Source organism: Leptidea sinapis, chromosome 34, assembly GCF_905404315.1.
Source record: "Leptidea sinapis chromosome 34, ilLepSina1.1, whole genome shotgun sequence".
Classification (NCBI taxonomy): Eukaryota; Metazoa; Arthropoda; class Insecta; order Lepidoptera; family Pieridae; genus Leptidea; species Leptidea sinapis.
In genome coordinates this window covers 4,870,149-4,889,343 of record NC_066298.1, presented here as the reverse complement: position 1 = coordinate 4,889,343, position 19,195 = coordinate 4,870,149, and the positions used below count along the sequence as shown (strand labels likewise).

At 34.0% G+C, this 19,195-nt stretch overlaps 1 protein-coding gene across 1 annotated transcript in view; it reads right to left on the bottom strand.

Moving 5' to 3' along the window:
- Positions 1-18,980, bottom strand: part of LOC126974910 (protein tiptop) — a 316,441-nt gene extending 297,461 nt beyond the window's left edge. Inside the window, exon 1 of the mRNA XM_050822640.1 lies at positions 18,738-18,980. The gene's annotated coding sequence lies outside the window, so the exon portion shown is untranslated. The remainder of the gene's footprint in view (positions 1-18,737) is intronic.
- Between the last annotated feature and the right edge of the window lie 215 nt (positions 18,981-19,195).

The following is a 19,195-nucleotide window of genomic DNA, read 5'->3' as shown; positions in this document are numbered from 1 at the left end:
AGCATCCGAACAACAAAGCTCTAAAGAGGAAATACAACTCTACCACGGATACTTTAAGCGATAGCTTTTTGCACATCCTCAAAATCGACGAGCAGCTTTTAAATCCTCCCTCCGGATCAAGCAAGGTAACTTTATCTGACCATCCCTGCCGCGGTTGCTCATGGAGAATACCCGCCTGGCTTAAACGGCAAGAAGAATGTCAATCAATTGAATACTCACTTTGCCGATCATCCCGGAGTTTCAGAGCTATATATCTGAAGTTCAAAAAGAAAAATGTTTTGTTTTCCTTGGACATTAAAAAAAAGGTTTCCGGTGCTAACACTCTTGTTCTCAGGAAGCGTAGTCCCGACCTCATAGAAGTTAGCTCCTGTATCCCTAAAGGTGAAAGCTCGGAGCCGCCTAACTACAGACCAATTGCAGTATTTTCAGCCTGATCTCAATAATCACGGAGAGCATATTTATCCACCACCTCTTGTTAAACTACACCGAAAGTACGGCTTTTTTTAATGGAAAAGGAGGACACACGAGCGTACGGGTCACCTGGTGTTAAGTGATCACCGCCGCCCACATTCTCTTGCCACACCAGAGGAATCATAGGAGCGTTGACGGCCGTGGAAAGGAAGGTGTACGTGCTTTTTTTTACCGTACCCATGTCGTATCGCCCCGGAAACACCGCACGAGGAAACTCATTCCACAGCTTTGTAGAAGGTACGCGGAAGAAAGCTCCTTGAAAACCGCACTGGAGGACCGCCACACATTCAAGCTCGATCGATTATCATTATATTTTTATGAGAGTACAGAGAATTTGAATGTAGGATGAATGACGTTCGTCATTCAAATTCAATTCAAATTGTAGCACATTACAGCAATCAAGCTTCGGCCCACAATTCCCATATAAATCTGGGGAGAGCGTGCGGGTGCCGAGTGCCGACACACACATCGGCCGCGAACGATGGGCCTGTCAAAACAGCACTCACAGGCCCGCGCCCGCGCCCTCTGATACAAAACATCGCATGCCATTCTACGATCAACAAACATTCGATTCATTTACGATTTAGATCAAAGTGTTATGTGGTGTGTGCATGATTTATCAATATTGATGGATAATATTCTGAAGTACGGAAGTTTCACTAAACTTGTATAATAATCTTAGGGAAGCCTATAATTTTGTATGTCCAACACATTTTATATTTTATTCGTCCCAAACAAATATGTAAGCCTACTCTTTCCTACGTCATTGCTCGCAATTGGGACAACATTCAATTTCACTCTCCTGTACAGAGTATGGATATGCTATTGCCATATATTCAAGGGATAAATCGAAATGCTAGGTAGAACTGATTTTCCAATTTAGGTAATTAAAAAAAAACTAAAACCTTAGAAAAAGTTGTGCCAATTTTAGTCCTAGGTACGGCCACTTAATCCATCCAAATCTCGTAATGTGGAACAAGTTGTATATCTGTTGATGATTCGTGACACGACTCCAAAAAAAGGAGTGGTTCTCAATTCGACTGTACCTTTCTTTCTGTATGTTTGTTATCTCATAATATCATAGTGTTAGACGTATACAGAATCTATTTGGTCGTTTTTCGCGTTTGTTTGCTTTGCTTGGCACATAAGCACTGAAATTAAAGTTCCAGCACTTCTGAAAGAAGTGTTACCCTAACATCCTATTGGCTATCGGCTATTAGACGTATATGTTACATAGTAATGTCGTTACAATAGTTTACAGCACTTTTGATCGAATTATACCTTCCTCTGTTTACTCGATTCGTTTTGATCTGATAGTAATTAGGTGCAGCCCGATGCCGGCAATTCCTCTAGTGTGCTCGATGTAACGATTCGATTATTCGAGTATGACTCGTGAATAATATCGATTTGACATATTTATAGCTCACATGTGCGCCTCTATTAACGTAAGTGTTGTTTATTTTGGATACGTACGCGTCTCGCGCATATCTTCAGCGTATTGTGATATATTTTGACATACTCTGTTTCAAACATGTAAATGTTTAACAATTATAGTCTATCGTTAAATATTGTGTAATACATTGTTGTAAGTTAAATAATTCTCAAGAGTATGAATAAGCGAACTGCAGTTTTTTTTATTTGTTACAACCATCGTAAATATTGTATAATATATAGCTTTTTTTTATGACAGTAAGGGACAAGACGAGCAGGACGTTCAGCTGATGGCAACGCCATGTACCTACGCCCTGCCAGTAACAATGCAATGCCGCTCAGGATTCTTGAAAAATACAAAAATTCTGAGCGGCACTACAATAACACTCGTCACCTTGAGATATAAGATGTTAAGTCGCATTTGCCCAGTAATTTCACTAGCTACGGCGCCCTTCAGACTGAAACACAGTAATGCTTAAACATTACTGCTTCGCCGCAGAAATAGGCGCCGTTGTGGTACCCATAATCTAGCCGGCATCCTGTGCAAAGGAGCCTCGCACTGGTGAGACTGGTGAGTTGATACATTTCAATGCAAACACACCCAACTAACAAACAATTTCACAGATAAGTAATGCAAAACATTACAATCAGATAAAAACACTGTTCCTCCAGTTACCATCACTTCTATGTTGGTAAGTTTCGCTTTAAGGCTGAGATCTATACAGCGTAGGTACTTAGACTTTACTTACATAAAACTCAGCTGAGTGTAAGCTCAGCATAATTTCAGCTGTTAATAATAATAATAATAGCCTTTAATAACAATCTTTACATAGTTGTAGATTTACATTTAGTTTGCACTGCTCCACGTCACACCAGCGGCATCTTTTAAATCGTCGCTCCATCTACGACTCGGTCTCCCTCTCTGTCTTTTTCCTTCTCTAGGATACCATTCTGTTACTATTTTGGCCAATTTTTCTTGTTTGCCTCGTATTAGGTGTCCGGCCCATTCCCATTTGAGTTTACTAATAGGTTGTGATACGTCTGCAATGTTTGTCCTTAGTATACTTCTTTCTATGTTATGTTGACATGTTTTTAGTTTGTTGAGATTATCGTTAGTTAGTGCCCATGTTTGACAAGCCATGACGGCTGGGAGTATGCAGGTGTTGTAAACAATACTTTTGAGTTTTAGTGGTATTGACGGGTTTTTCATAATCTCCTTTAGGGACCAGTAACGTTTCCATGCTATAGTTATTCTGTTAGCTGTTCTTATTTCAGCTGTTAAATTACTAAAAAAATATCCTAAGCTTCCACTCAGCTAAGTTTTACGTAAGTAAAGTCTGAGCAAAGTCTAAGCACGGACTATAGACTTCAACCTAAGACGTTGTTGCGGCGTGTATCTTGGTCAGCCATTGCACCACTCACTTGCGAATATATCAATATTGTGGGTAGGTAAGCTAACTTTAATCCATACTGCTATTTCCTTGTTAGTTCAATCCGAACAAATGCAACCAATTCATCATTATTTTCCTTAGCGACTGGTTGCCTTCCGCAAGTTCATTCTTCAAATCGTAGTTTTCTTTATGGAAGCGATTAAAACGAAAACGCTCGGTGCATTCATCAGGCGATTCCTCTCCAAACACAGTATTGATATTGCGAGCTGACCCTGCAGCAGTGCGTTAATTAAGTAGTTACAAGGCGAAACTCGTGTTAATGAATTTTTGATGTATCCATTTTCATTAAGCTCTTAAAGCCGAATGAAAAAAAAGCAATTGATAGTTAAACGATTAAGTGAAAAAGTTTCACCCTGAAATCAAACACCAAGGAGGTTTTATTATAATCCACAGTAGCCACTACGACAAAAAGGCAATTTTATTTCTTTGACAAACGAGTGGGTTTAAATGTTATGTAGGTATTGAATTCAGCTTTCAAAGTGAAGATGAATATTATGACATAATTACGATTAATTGAAACAATAAGTCCATGATGGCTCCACTCAGTTTATTAATTCCCAGTCCCCAGAATTATATCGAAAAGTTTGAAAGGATCTACAAGTACATAGCAGAAATGTAAATAGGTACACGAAATTACATAATAAGTCAATAAGTTTATTTAATTCTTCAAATCATACAGTTTAAACTTAAACTATTTACATGAATAATAATAAAAATATAATATTGACACACTTTTACGCAAACTATCTTGCCCCAAACTAGGCATAGCCTGTATACTATGGGTAGAAGATAACGGATATATATATTACAATATACTTACTTAAACATACATATAAACATCCATGTCTGCACCTACCAGGATTCGAACCCGGGACCTCTAGCCAAGTAGGCAGGGTCACTGACCACTGGGCTATATGGCCGCCATATTGATATACCTTATTATCTAAGCCTATAAAAAATATTATAATTATTCAGTATGAAATGGCAATTTAATACTCAGGTCCCTAATAGAATAAAATATGATAATATGTATAATAAAATGCCACCGGAAACGTAAAAGCCATTCCAAGTTCAAGGAATAGCCAAGGGTCATACTAGTTTACACGTCACTATTTAGACAGGGACAGTAAAAATTCTTCAGTCTGTGAGCGCTGCATAAATCTCTAAATATGTCAATTAAGTAAAACATAATGCTGTAAACATCCATGTCTGCACCTACCGGGATTCGAACCCGGGACCTCTAGCCAAGTAGGCAGGATCACTGACCACTAGGCTATGTTGCCGCCATATTGATATACCTTATTATCTAAGCCTATAAAAAATAATATAATTATTCAGTACGAAATGGCAATTTAATACTCAGATCCCTAATATAATAAATATGATAATATGTATAATAAAATGCCACCGGAAACGTAAAAGCCATTCCAAGTTCAAGGAATAGCCAAGGGTCATACTAGTTTACACGTCACTATTTAGACAGGGACAGTAAAAATTCTTCAGTCTGTGAGCGCTGCATAAATCTCTAAATATGTCAATTAAGTAAAACATAATGCTGTAAACATCCATGTCTGCACCTACCGGGATTCGAACCCGGGACCTCTAGCCAAGTAGGCAGGATCACTGACCACTAGGCTATATTGCCGCCATATTGATATACCTTATTATTTAAGCCTATAAAAACATTATTATTATTCAGTACGAAATGGCAATTTAATACTCAGATCCCTAATATAATAAATATGATAATATGTATAATGAAATGCCACCGGAAACGTAAAAGCCATTCCAAGTTCAAGGAATAGCCAGGCGTCAAACTAGTTTACACGTCACTATTTAGACAGGGACAGTAAAAATTCTTCAGTCTGTGAGCGCTGCATAAATCTCTAAATATGTCAATTAAGTAAGACATAATGATCTATTTATGTAAATGTGTATCGTGGAGTGACCGATCTGACCCCAACATTTAGATTTAGATTTCAAAAACGTTGTCAATCGTAAAGTGAACGCATCGGGTGTGCTTAGTAATTGGCCTTAATGATGGTGGGTTTCTATTAAGCGTAGGATACCCTAACAATAGCACTTATATATAAATAAGTTTCGATTTAAGACGGTAATGACATCATCTAAATAAGTCAGGTTAAAGTTGTTCGTTTTATTTATATCACAAAATTTTCACAACCAACATTAAGTTTCTTATTATGGAGATTTTGATGTAATGTATAAAAAATAGAAAACCAAGAAATAAATATTTTCCTGCGAATTTAATGTATAATAAAATAGTAGCGAATTTAATAATATATATACAGGCACCTCTTCGTTTCGGTTTTTCGTTTCATCGAGTTTCACTTCAAAAAAATTTTTTACTAGATTTTCAAGTAGAATTAATTGCCAACTTTAACTTAATAATTACGATTACGGCATATATGTATTAAGTAACGCGAAATATACATATTGGTAAAAGCTACAATACAAGTTGAACAAAGCTTACAAGATTTAATGACGATACGTCACTCGAACTTTTAGCTCAGTTGGCAGAGCACTGACACGGAACGTGAGAGACACGGTCGTGGGTTTGAGTCCCGCATCGTTCATAAAATTTTATTTTGAAGTTTTATTTGTGTATTTAATAATAAAGAAAACAACAGAAGAAAAACAGATAAATAGCAGAGATAAAAGAACTAACTAATACACACACAATTGGAATATAGGTATGTATAAAAGCTGTTGAATAAATTGTGACTAAGTGGTTATTAAATATTAATAATATAATATTAAATAGTAATACTACATTATCAGATGAGCTAATAAGGTGAGACTGCCACAGTGTGGTGATACACGAAATTAAATTCAATAATAATTTAAATTACAAAAAAGGAAATAAGAAAATTAACTTATCAACCTGACGAAACATAAAAATAAATTTAAGATGTCAAAACTATTAACGAGATATACTTTGACAAAAATGTTTAAATATTACGAGATACGAGTGGTGCATAACATTATGTGCGCGCGCGCACGTTCACTCGCTCGCGCCCGCTCCGCCATCTTGTTTGCTAATTGTTCGCGTGTCATTAATACCAAGTGCCGTCACGTTATACAAACTGAATTATAAATCTTGAAATGTAAATATTTACCTATTTAACACGCCAATCAGTCAATATTTTACTTCCATATTGAACCTAGGCTCTAGGATACCTACTATAAGACAAAAGAACAAGGCGAAAATTAGCCACAGAACAGCTGTCAAACAATCCAACAGAGGCAAAAAAAATCGTATGTGTCGTACTGTGCGCGATGTAAGTACTTCTAATTATATAACTTTTCATATAACATAATTAAAATTTTAATTAAATATCTATCTATATATATATAAATGAATTGCTGTTCGTTAGTCTTGCTAAAACTCGAGAACGGTTGGACCGATTTGGCTAATTTTAGTCTTAAATTAATTGTGGAAGTTCAAAGAAGGTTTAAAAGGTGAATAAATATGAAATGCTCGGAATTAAATAAAAACAACGATTTTGATTTCCTTTGATGTGCCCCCGTCGTTCAGAAATTAAATTCAAAGAATAGTTAAAAATGAATAACTAATTAGAATCTTTGTTTCTCAGGAGGTAAAAAACGAACATTATTCTAGCTACATATAGTTAACTACAGCTGTTAACTATGAGGGCAATACAACGTTTGCTGGGTCAGCTAGTACTTGTATAAATATTTTTGCCGCTTTTAATATTTTGCGATTCAGAAATTCGTGTGTTTGTAGGAAGTAGGTGTGGGTCACATAATTTGCCTCATTTTGCCATGCGAGCTTGGCTATCCCGTAGGGACGCCCAAGCGAGCAATACCGCTATCTCGCTTCAACATCTACACCGAATCGACCGATCTTTTAAAAATGGAGAAACGTCAATAAGTAAATCATATAAAATCGATCAAGTTCCTAAGAACGCTGAAACAAAAAAAATCTAATTTAAAGATTATTATTTTTACGAAAAAGTTGTTTGTTATTGTCAATATCTAAATACCTATTCTGTTCAAGCTCGTACCTTTAATAGTTACTACTTTTTGACTCGTCTTCTTCAATTTTGACTAGCTATGTCATGCTCTTCCAACGCATACATTACCTACTATCTGCAACTGACGTAGGTTTGACAACGAAAGGTTATTGATTTAAAATTATATACCTATTTCATATATTACAGACAAAACTGAGCTATTTTATAGATAACCATATAGGTAGGTACAGTTTTCGGTGAAGAAGACAACCCTAACGTCGTCAGAAGAGGTAAGAGTCACGCGATGGAAAGAGAGGCAACTACTAGGTGAATATAAATGTAGGTTCATAGCCCTGTGCAATCTGAATTGCACCTTATTGTATGGCGGCAAGAGTCCCTATTCCTTTTATTGACTTTTAAGAGTGAGCATTCTATACTTATATTATTACATATTCTTTGATTATGGCTATACTATAATTTGATTAACGAATACATAATATATATAAGCTTAAATACTTACTGTTTATATTTAATTGAAATGTATTGGCACTGAAACTATTAAAGGGCAAGGGCGGACGATGATATTATAAATTAAGACCCTTTTCACTTTTAATTTCATGGAGGGCAGAACTGTCAGTAAAAAAATATTTGTTATAAAATCCTGACCTTTTTTAGCGTGTAAAATATATACAGTAGCATTATATTTTTTTTAAAGTAAATGCACTTTAAAAAAATCTAAATGTAGATAATTATATTCAGATCATAATGTTGCCAAGAAAAGCACATCATCTATCAAAATTGATGTTTGTGGATGTGCAAAGGAGCCTCCCACTGGAAATCTGCAGTATTATTGTAGTGTGTATTGGCTATTTGTCAAGTGGATTGTGTGCGTGGCATCTTGACACTCAATGGCATCTTTCAAAATTTGTAACTAACATGCTTCGTGTTATTTTAATTTAATTAAAATTAATTAAACAAAAAAATGTACAAAATACTTACTGATGATATATTGTGACTCCAGTTTCTTTCTTATTTCCACGGACGAGTATAAAAAGAAGGACTCCGCGCCGTGATATTAGCAAGTGAAGCACCTTTATGCTAGTGTGTGTGCGGTTACGGGGAATACTAGTTACACAATTTTTTCTCCCTTAAATAATCATATATGGCCACAAATACTTATAAAGTATCGTTTTTACACTTTTTCACAACGCACGACGGCATTTTCAAAATATTTTATTGAGACGCAAACTGATCTGTCACAGAAGATGACATTATCATAATGGCCGCTTATTGGCCTGTAGTAATGTAAGTGTGTGCGTGGGGCTATGTCTTTACACGTTAATCAGCTTGTTTTGGTGCTACATTGTTATGTAAGGTGACACGGAGTCCTTATTTTTTACTAGTCCGTGCTTATTTACACAACCCGGCATTTTAATTTCAATTATTAGCAAAGTTTAACAGAACATGTGGTACGTCAACGTCGCACATTGTTCGAGCCTCTGTCCGCCCAATTGGGCGTAGTATTAGTTGCCGCACTTTGCGACTACGTCTGCGGTATTTAGTTGGAGCGCAGCGGAGACCAATCTAAGATAAAATAATTATTAATTTTCATTATTACAACATTAGTTAATAAGGAACTGCTTATTATTATGAGTAATTTAGGCTTCATAAAATATAAAATAGGTTTAAGGGTAAATGTGTACACTATTACAATAAAGTTCAGGCGTTATCGATGAACGAACATTTTAAAAAGTTTTATTTAGTAAATAAAGACTTTAGTCTCTACTGTTAATCTAAGTTCTTACTCAACAGTCGAATATCTTTATAATATCTTGATGTAAGAATGGTCCATATATCAGACAGTCTGGCACTAAATTATTATGTTTTATATGAATACCAATAACATTGTTTTTTTTGCAAAATAATTTGCGTATTTAAAAGAGCACAAAAAGCAATAGTGTCAAATGTCTTTCGCTGTTTCTTCTCGCCCAGCGCGCCATTCGTTTTCGAAGCGGTGTTTTAATTGACTTCAAAATGTATTTTAAGTAGGTAAAGGAATCTGAAAAAAAATGTGTTCGTACAAAGTAGGGCGTACACATGTCAGAAGCGAAACTTCTTTGGCAAGCAAATTATTTTTAAATCTCGTTTATATTATTTTATCTTACTAATCTGTTTCAATTAGATCTGAACCTGCACGATCCTACGCTAGTAGGGAAGATGTCCTACTTATTAGCGGCCTTATTAGTTTGACTTCTTCTTCTTCTATTAGAGGATAACTTGGAACTATTCATACTAACTTCCTTCTTAACCATACCTTCAATAGTCTATAATTTTTCATAAAATATATAATATGATAAAATATAATGCCTCTTTACTTTAACTATTTTTTTTTAATTTTTTTTTTATGAAAATAAGGAACGAGACGAGTAGGAAATGTCCTACTCGTCTCGGTTACAGTTACCATCAGCTGAATGCAGCTGATGGTAACTGATACGCCCTGCCCATTACAATGCAGTGCCGCTTAGGATTCTTGAAAAACCCAAAAATTCTGAGCGTCACCACAATTGCACTCGACACCTTGACATAAGATGTTAAGTCTCATTTTCCCAGTAATTTCACTAGCTACGGCGCCCTTCAAACCGAAACACAGTAATGCTTACAAATTATTGCTTCACGGCAGAAATAGGCGCCGTTGTGGTACCCATAATCTAGCCGGCATCCTGTGCAAAGGAGCCTCCCACTGATAAATCTGAGTTAATAATTATATCTGTGGCATAAATTTTCGTATGGATCGTATTGATCTTCAATAAGTGATTCCAAATCCTCATTTGAATTAAAATATGTATTTGAATTTTAATATAGAAATCAAAAATTATAACAAACTCATTAATGCTAATTCCAATTAAGGTGGATAATTGTTAGTTTTCGATTTTGGCAGTGTTACGTAAAAGCCAATAAATTGATAAACTTTTCAAGTCCACATGGAGAGTACAATTGACAATAATAGAAATTCTCGTGTATCTGAATAAAACATAAAATTAAAGGTAAAAATAGAGCATTAAAATAATCTAATATATAAAATTCTCGTGTCATGGTGTTAAACATTGAACTCCTCCGAAACGGCTTGACCGATTCTCATGAAATTTTGAGTGCATATTGGGTAGGTCTGAGAATCGGACAACATCTATTTTTCATCCCCATAAATGTGAAGGGTTTTTTTTTTTTAATTTCTTTGATTATGAGTCAGCATTAAAAAATACATACCTACAATTTCAAATTTTCAACCATCTACGATCAACAGTTACTTTTGTATCGCGATTTTAATATCGACAATACAACGTTTGCTGGGTCAGCTAGTATTCTATAATAATTCAACAACAATTCCTTATAACGACATATTTTTAAACGTAGCAACAGGCCAGACTCATTTAAAGCATTCTTCTTATGTTTTTCTTAATTAAATTGAAAAGTGCCAAAAGACCTTAACCGTAAACTTTTACCCTTATTTGATCAATTAGGTATACCTATATGTAAAATAAAACATTATTTAGGTCTTTATAAATTTAGAGATTTATAATGAAATAAAAAGTCTTGTTGAATGATATTTCATTGTCAAATGCCAAAAAAGGGAACCCTTAAAGATTCAAACCACTTTATTCCCAAATTATAAGAACTATACCGTTGAAACTTGGTAAATAGATGTATTCTGTGCACTGCATTAAGATTTTCACACAAAATTAGAAAAAAAAAGACAATAAATTTTCAAAAATTATGTGATATCTATGAATAGGTCTTGAGATTTCTAATATCCTTCTTTTCTGAATACTTTGCGCGAGAAACACCTTCAAAGTGGTAAAATGTGTGCCCCCTCCCCACCTGGAGCTTCTAAAATAAGTGAATGATAAAACTAAAAAAATATATGATGTACATTACTATGAAAACTACCACCGAAAATTGCAGGGTATGTGTTCTCACTTCAGAGGCTGACGACGAGGCGAGTGGATTGCTACTGATTTACTTGGATAATGAGACAACATTTTTGCAGTGACGCTTAGAATGTTTAGGCTCAATCGTGAATCAAATGTTTTGCTCGTCTTGTGACAGTTTGTCAACAGTAAGATTCTTTCTAAATAATTATTTCTGAACTAGCTGACCCAGCAAACGTTGTATCTATACTAATATTATAAAGCTGCAGTGTTTGTTTGTTTGAACGCGCTAATTTCTGGTACTACTGGTCCGATTTGAATGATTCTTTCAGTGTTGGGTAGTCCATTTATCGAGGAAGGCTATAGGCTATGTTTTTTTTTTTCAAAATTAGGGATCCGTAAAAAAATTGCTATTTTGTAACACAAGGTGTAAAATCGAAAACCTATTTTTGCATGCGCTGCAAAAACTATTGACAATAGAACAAAATGATGTACAGGCTATCATATAGGCAATATTTTATTACTTATAAAACTATCGCGTGAATTATACTTTATATGGCAAAACAACGTTTGCCGGGTCAACTAGTTGTCATATAAAGTAATAAGAAAAAAAATTGGGGTATAAAAAATAGATGACGACCGATTCTCAGACCTACCAAATATTAAATCGTACATAAAATCTACCAACTATAGGTAGCTAAAATTAAGTTTTTTTTTACCTCCGGAGAACGATATAAAGATTTTAATAAGTTATTCTTTCGATTTGATATGTGAACGACGGGTGACACATCAAAGGAAAAACAAAATTGTTTTTATTTAATTCCGTACATTTTCGTATTTGTTCACCTTTTAATTCTTCCATAAATAATTCAAGACCGAAATTAGCCAAATCGATCCAGCCGTTCTCGAGTTTCAGCGAGACTAACGAACAGCAATTTATTTTTATATATATAGATTATAGAATACCTACATATGAATGGCAACACGCTAGCGAAGTCAGAGGATATTACACTGATAATAATTAATTAAGTTACAAGTATAATACACTGTAATTAATGGTTCTATTAAAGTTAAATTGTCCTTGACGTGCGAAGACGCTATCTGTTACATCAAGTTTGTTTTAACCGCTTCGATTGTCAAAACACTTGGGGTTATTGTTTTTTTTGCTTATAAACAAAGTAATTATAACATTTAAAATAAACGAAGAATAGTTGCTTTTAGTTAAGTTAAACTTACAATAAGTTATTATTTTTAGACTCTATAATAATTACTGGTGGCTTCGTAGTTTGAATAAAATAGAAATGGAATTTGAAAAATCTAACAAACATTACTTATGTACATTAATATTTACAATTATTTATTATTAAAAGGCATAAAGGCATTTATTTTCTCAAAATTGATTCCTTTCAAATTTTTAGAAATTTTTAGATACTACTACCGCTTCGGAAACAAATGGCGCTCTGAGACAGAAGAAGCGGCGCAAGAAACTCTCCCAGCATTCTTTTTTTGCGCTCTTTTCAATATAAATATACAATATTGTACAGTCATTTCTATCGCTATAAAATAATCACAATCTAGTCCCAGGCTGTCCGAACATTTAGATATTCAGCTGTGGAGGAATAGGATTTACGACAGAGCCATTTTTTTATAAAACATTTAAATTTATTTATACATAATTCCTGAACAGTGGCTGCGCCTTTATTATAAATGTGTATATATTTACTTTTAAAGCTATTTTTTTTTTTTTATTTATAGGACAACCAGTAGTTGTTACATTCTAATATGCTTAAAATATATCAAATATTAACAAATAATGAGTTGAATGTACAACAAATTAAGGTGTCACAACATGCACAGAAAACAATTACATAAAATAAAGCAAAAATTATAAAATCAAGATATGAATTTGAAAAGAAGGAAAAAAAAGAAGAAGAAGAATATTAATCATATTTTGGCGCCTAACAATCTCGTAATATTTTTTTTAAAAGCAGGTAAAGAATCTTTAAAAATATCTACTTCACCACAGATGGAGTTATAAGTTCTTGATAGACGTGGTATGGGAGAAAATTGCATAAGGTTAGTTTTGGCAAATGGCTGATGGAACAGGCCAGCTCCGACCTGCGCACGCCTTGGTACTCGGCGGGGAACTCGTAAGTTGATGGAGTGCACGAGTGATGGACTGTCGAACTGATTTCTAATTATTTTGTATAAAAATATTAGATCTAGCATTTGTCGTCGAACAGAAAGACTTTTCAAGTTAAAGTGTCTCAACTTATCGCAGTACGATGGCAATTGCTTATGTACCCCACAAGAAAAAGCAAGGTGCCATAAGAACCGTTTTTGAATGCGTTCAACTCTTAATTGGTGAATATTGTATTGAGGAGACCAAACGATGCTACAGTATTCTAGATTATTGCGCACATAAGCATTATACAGTACTTATACAGTACTATTATGTATCTTATGAAGCCTACTAGAATTAGTTAGAAGCAATCCCTTATTTCTAGTGTTATAATAATGAAAATCACTATTAAGAGCAAAAAAGGTGACGATTTTTGTGCACGTATATTAAATTTTCCTTTGAGAGACTGTCTGTAACCAAGTTTCAACATTCTATGACAATGTAATGTAACACGTGGTTAATGGTGCTGGTGACAGAATAACTTTTAACTAAGATTAATACTATATTATAAGTACTGATTGTGAACACTTTTTGTTGACCCTAAATAAATAAATAAACTACTTTTTGCATTTTATGTTCTTTCTACCTTAACACATAGATCATTTACGCGCCTAGATAGAATATGACAGCTGTGAAAACGTAGAAAAAATAGACTTCAGAACTAACCTCTATTTTGAGCAATTCACGCACACTAACACAAAGTGTGATACAAATCGCGAGTGTAAGACGTAGCTTATCACGCACACTAAACTAATAATCCTGGCCTGTTTTCATCGGTTGCCTCACAGCAAGAGACTCTATCTAAAGGTATAAATTATCTAAACCTTAACATTACTTCATGTTATTTTTAGAGTTTGCTTTAAGTTCTTATTTAAGTATTAAAGTTAAAATTAGAGTAAAATAAACTTTATTCAATTAGACTTAAGCTAAGCGCTTTTCATCGTTATTATGAGTATTTCATTTAAATTACTGATTCTACCATTTGTTCGAAAAAAGTAGAGTTCATGAGAAGAAGTTACAAGAAACTCAACGGCCACTCTTTTAATCAATGAGCATTTTAGTATAGTTAGCTGAAAAACATAACAATTTAATTTGTAAGGTCACGCATTAAACAGATGAATTTTATGTTAAAAGGCGTTTTTAATTAATATTTTATTATATACATTATATTATATTCATTTAATTAAATTAAGTTAAATTTGAACACAAAATTAATAAACGATGCGCGACCTCTCGTGTTCTGTGCGAGCGCTCTTACCACTGAGCCAACCATTCGTCTTGTTAATTTAAAAAATAACAAATTGTTTAGATTTGAAAGATCAACATCTCAAGTCAATTAACTAATATGCAAATATTGGGGTTGAGCTGGTTATCAACTGTAAAGTAGATCCTGTAGATGAAGCCACAACCTGAGATACGTCACTCGAACGGTTGACTCAGTAGAAAGAGCGCTCGCACAGAACGCGAGAGGTCACGGGTTCGAGTCCCACATTAATTAATTTTGTTTTCAAATTTAATTTCTGTAATTAATCCCTCAAGTGAGGGTTATCATTTTTAAAAATAACAAATTGTTTATAATTTTATTTGTGGTTATAGCAACCAACTATTGGTTAATGAGATACAGAACTGAACTGAATCTCATTAGAACTATTAGAGACATTACTCTCTAAGATATGAATGTATTTAGAAATGTGACCAAAACATCAAGATCGCTACCAAGCCCTAGTTGTGAACATATTTTGGAAACATTTCTCCAACCAGTGTAAAACCGGAACGAATACTTTGAAGAATGAATATTTTCGAAGTATGAATATTTCAAATCCTGGACATAGGTGAAATAATTTTGTCGGTTACTATTACTTTAACCAAACACTTACGGCCTTACAAATAAACTTGGTATAAAGTTATAACTGATGATAAACAAAAAAATGCAAAATGTTTACAATATCGTTGACAACACTGTCAATGCAATGATAATTCTGAAGTTTTCCGAATGACAAGCTGCCTTGCAAATAAACGCGGGAAACGTTACACGTCCGAACAAACCATTCGTAAGCAAACGGCCTATGGACTTGCATCCCGCGCCACTAAATAAATTAAAAAAAAAAAATTCGTAAGCAAAATGTCTATTTGTAAACATTTTACATATTCTTGGTTTATGTTTGGTTATAACTTTATGCCAATGATATACAAGATATTTATTCCCTTATATAGTGTGTAGATAAATTATATTTCCCCTTTTAAACTTTATCATAACATCTAATATTAATTATTTTTTTAATTTATTAACTTTTAATATGATAAATGCAACAAGACTAATTTTAAATTGATTACAATATGTAAAAGTGGTAGGTTTTAGTTATGAAAAAGATCCATTAGGTATTTATTTGTTTGCAACTTTTTGAAATAATTTAAGTTCAATTCATTTTATTGCCTTAAAACTTGTAACAGTCAATAGTGTGCTGTGTGACTTAAAATTTATCAAAATACGTTAAACCTCTTAAATGGATTTAATTTAATTAAAAATCATACAGGTTTATACATATTAAGATTACAATAATATGATAGCAAACAGACCTTAAGCTCAATTAATTTCAACTTATATATAGGTAATATTAGAATTAAATGTTGAGACATAGTTTTGAAGACAAACTCACCAGTGGGAGGCTCCTTTGCACAGGATGCCAACTAGATTATGGGCACCACAATGTCGTCTATTTCTACCATGAAGCAGTAATGTGTAAGCATTACAGTTTATCGGTCTGAAATTACTGGGCAAATGAGACTTAACATCTTGTCTCAAGGTGACGAGCGCAGTTGTAGTGCCGCTCAGATTTTTTGGGGTTTTTCAAGGATCTGCACTGCATTGTAATAAGCAGGTCGTATCAATTACCATCAGCTGAACGTCCTGCACGTCTCTTCCCTTATTTTCATTAAAAAAAAATAAAGCTATGATAATAAGTAGTGTTTTCATAAATGGGTTTACTTGTGACAAGTTAAACTGGAACAAGTTGTTTGTTTAGTAGTTTTTTTAATATATCTATACATATAAATAAAATTGGAGTGTCTGTTTGTAATATTGAAATAACCGTTTTTTACTAAGTACATGTATATCAATGTTTATAAGGTTTATACACCAAAATAACATTTTTACAATTTTTGTCTCTCTGTCTTTCTGTTTGTTCCGGCTAATCTCTGAAATGGCTGGACCGATTGCCGGGACTTTTATCGGCAGGTAGCTGATGTAATAAGGAGTAACTTAGGCTACGTTTATTTTAGAAAAAATCTTTAATTTTAGAAATATAAAGTAATGTCCAAGAAACGGTCTAACTCTAAATATATTTTTTATGGCAAAACAACGTTTGCCGGGTCAGCAAGTACTTAATAAGAAGATTATTATTATAAATAATTTTTAGATATTGATAAGCAAGTGAAAAAGGGAATCAAACTTCCCTAAAAATATAAACTTAATTAATGTTTAACATCTTAGATAATTTATAGGTACGTCTATATACGTCTAGTATGATAATGCTTACACATTACTACTTCACAGAAGAAATAGGCGCCGTTGTGGTACCAATAATCTAGTCCATTATAGTTGCAGTAGATTTTTGAACATTAATTAGATAATTCAATAAAACGTATGTTTTCAAAATATGTTCAGATTATATCAAAATTTAAATGATAAATATTTTTCAAAATGGCGTCTTATTTGCAGTTGAAACATGTTGTATTTGTCAATGTCAAAAATAATGTGATTAAATGGACAGGTGGGTATAATAAGATATTTCTTTATATATCAAAATCATTGCAAAAAGTATAATTAACGAATTATAAGTAGATAAGTAATGAGTTATTAATTTAGTAGGTACTTTTTGTTTGCGATATTGCATAGCTTCTAAGGCCTTGCTTTAAAATTGACTAGCGCCCATTTTCTATTATATTATATAAATAGTCTTTTCATAATTTAATAATTAACATCAATCTTTTTGTGAATTAAATTTGAAGTATTGTCTTTATCTAGGTAGGTAGGGTCGTGATTTTCCAATCAAAATAATTTTCGTAATAGTATACCTATTCCTAGGCGTGCATACCATACAGTCTATTAGGTAGTTCTTACCTTGTTAAGAACCTAAATAAATATAGCACAAAATCTTCAGTTTAATTTGGTTCCATTATTCTATAACCAAACTTTTAATGAGCACCAACTCATTAAATTTTACCTTACTGTAGATTCTAAATACTTGTGTTATTCGATATACAACTTCAATATTTAAACCTAGTTTAAGACTAGTGTGATCTACAGTATCTGGCTAGAAAACGAATACACGCCAGTAGGTATATATATATATATTGACAACCGATATAGCCGAATGGTTAGTGACCCTGACTACCTACTAAGCTAGAGGTCTCGGGTTCGAATCCCGGTAGGTGAAATCATTTATTAATGAATATGGATGTTTATACGTATTTATGTATGTTTAAATAAGTATATTGTATAAAAATATATCTGCGTCTTGTAACTATAGTACAGGCTATGCCTAGTTTGGCGCAAGATAATTTGTGTAAGAGTGTGTCAATATTATAATATATTATGCGGTATATATCTTTATTGTTTTAGATAGATTATTTACATCAGCATACAGTCCATATATACAAAGTGAAGATAGAAAAGTGCATCAAATGTATCTGCAGGCATCCCTTAAGGCCATGTTTGCATGCCGTCCCGCTCTAGCGCCCCGCCCCTCCCCCGCCCTTGTGTGCGTGTCCCGTGCCCGCGGACACTACAACTAAAGATGGCTGACAAAAAATATAAACTTTACAATGCACTCTAAATTTATCAATGGACGTAGTAAAAGTGTATACTATACGGTAATACTGTGTGAAGTAAGTAAATACCGAGTCTACAATACTTCGAATACTTACTACTGTATTTTCTTAAATAGCTTCATCGCAATGAAATTATCTTATTATTCATAAAATACAGGTGTGGAGGCGCTTCTTATCAAAGGGCGTGTAATACATAACTGGGTAGGTATACACATCTAGTTTAAAAGTTTATAAAAACTTACCAACTTTGTCGGTTCAAGTTGCCGTCGCTTCGCTAAAAAGCGAAGGTTTTAAATAAAGTTTTGTTGTTATTTATATATTATACCTAGTGTATGAATATGATGGTAGGTTGACAGAACCAACCAATTACCTAATTACCGCACAAATATAGTAATTTTAAACTTTATAATACTTCATTTGAGCTAAATCAAATATTATTTGCTCTTCTTACCTGTCACAACACAATATGAAATTCCTTCAACGACAGGCGAACAAACAAACTAAACACACAGTCCTTTGTTTTCCGTTTAAAATTCCAGTCTGCGTCGTCAATCAATGGGTATTTGGACAGGTGGTACAGAGCCTGGCACGGCAATAGGCACTCAAAAACACTTAGCACTTGGCACACGTGTGCGAACGGACGGCGTGTATCGCGAACGTGACACGTATTGGGCGCGTGATGTCGGGGCGCGCGCCGCGGCCGGAGTGACGCGTCGTTGGCCGCGGGACCGTCGCTCGCGACACTAGCGCCGCTTCGCGCCACCCGTGGCCGTCGCCGGTACTACACGCCGCACGAACAAGTTCGCGGTTCGCGCTCCATCACTCCTCAATCCACTCGTATTGACACTTAGTTTTGTTATCTCGTATTTTGCGATTTATTTTCACTACTATATTAATTAAATATATATC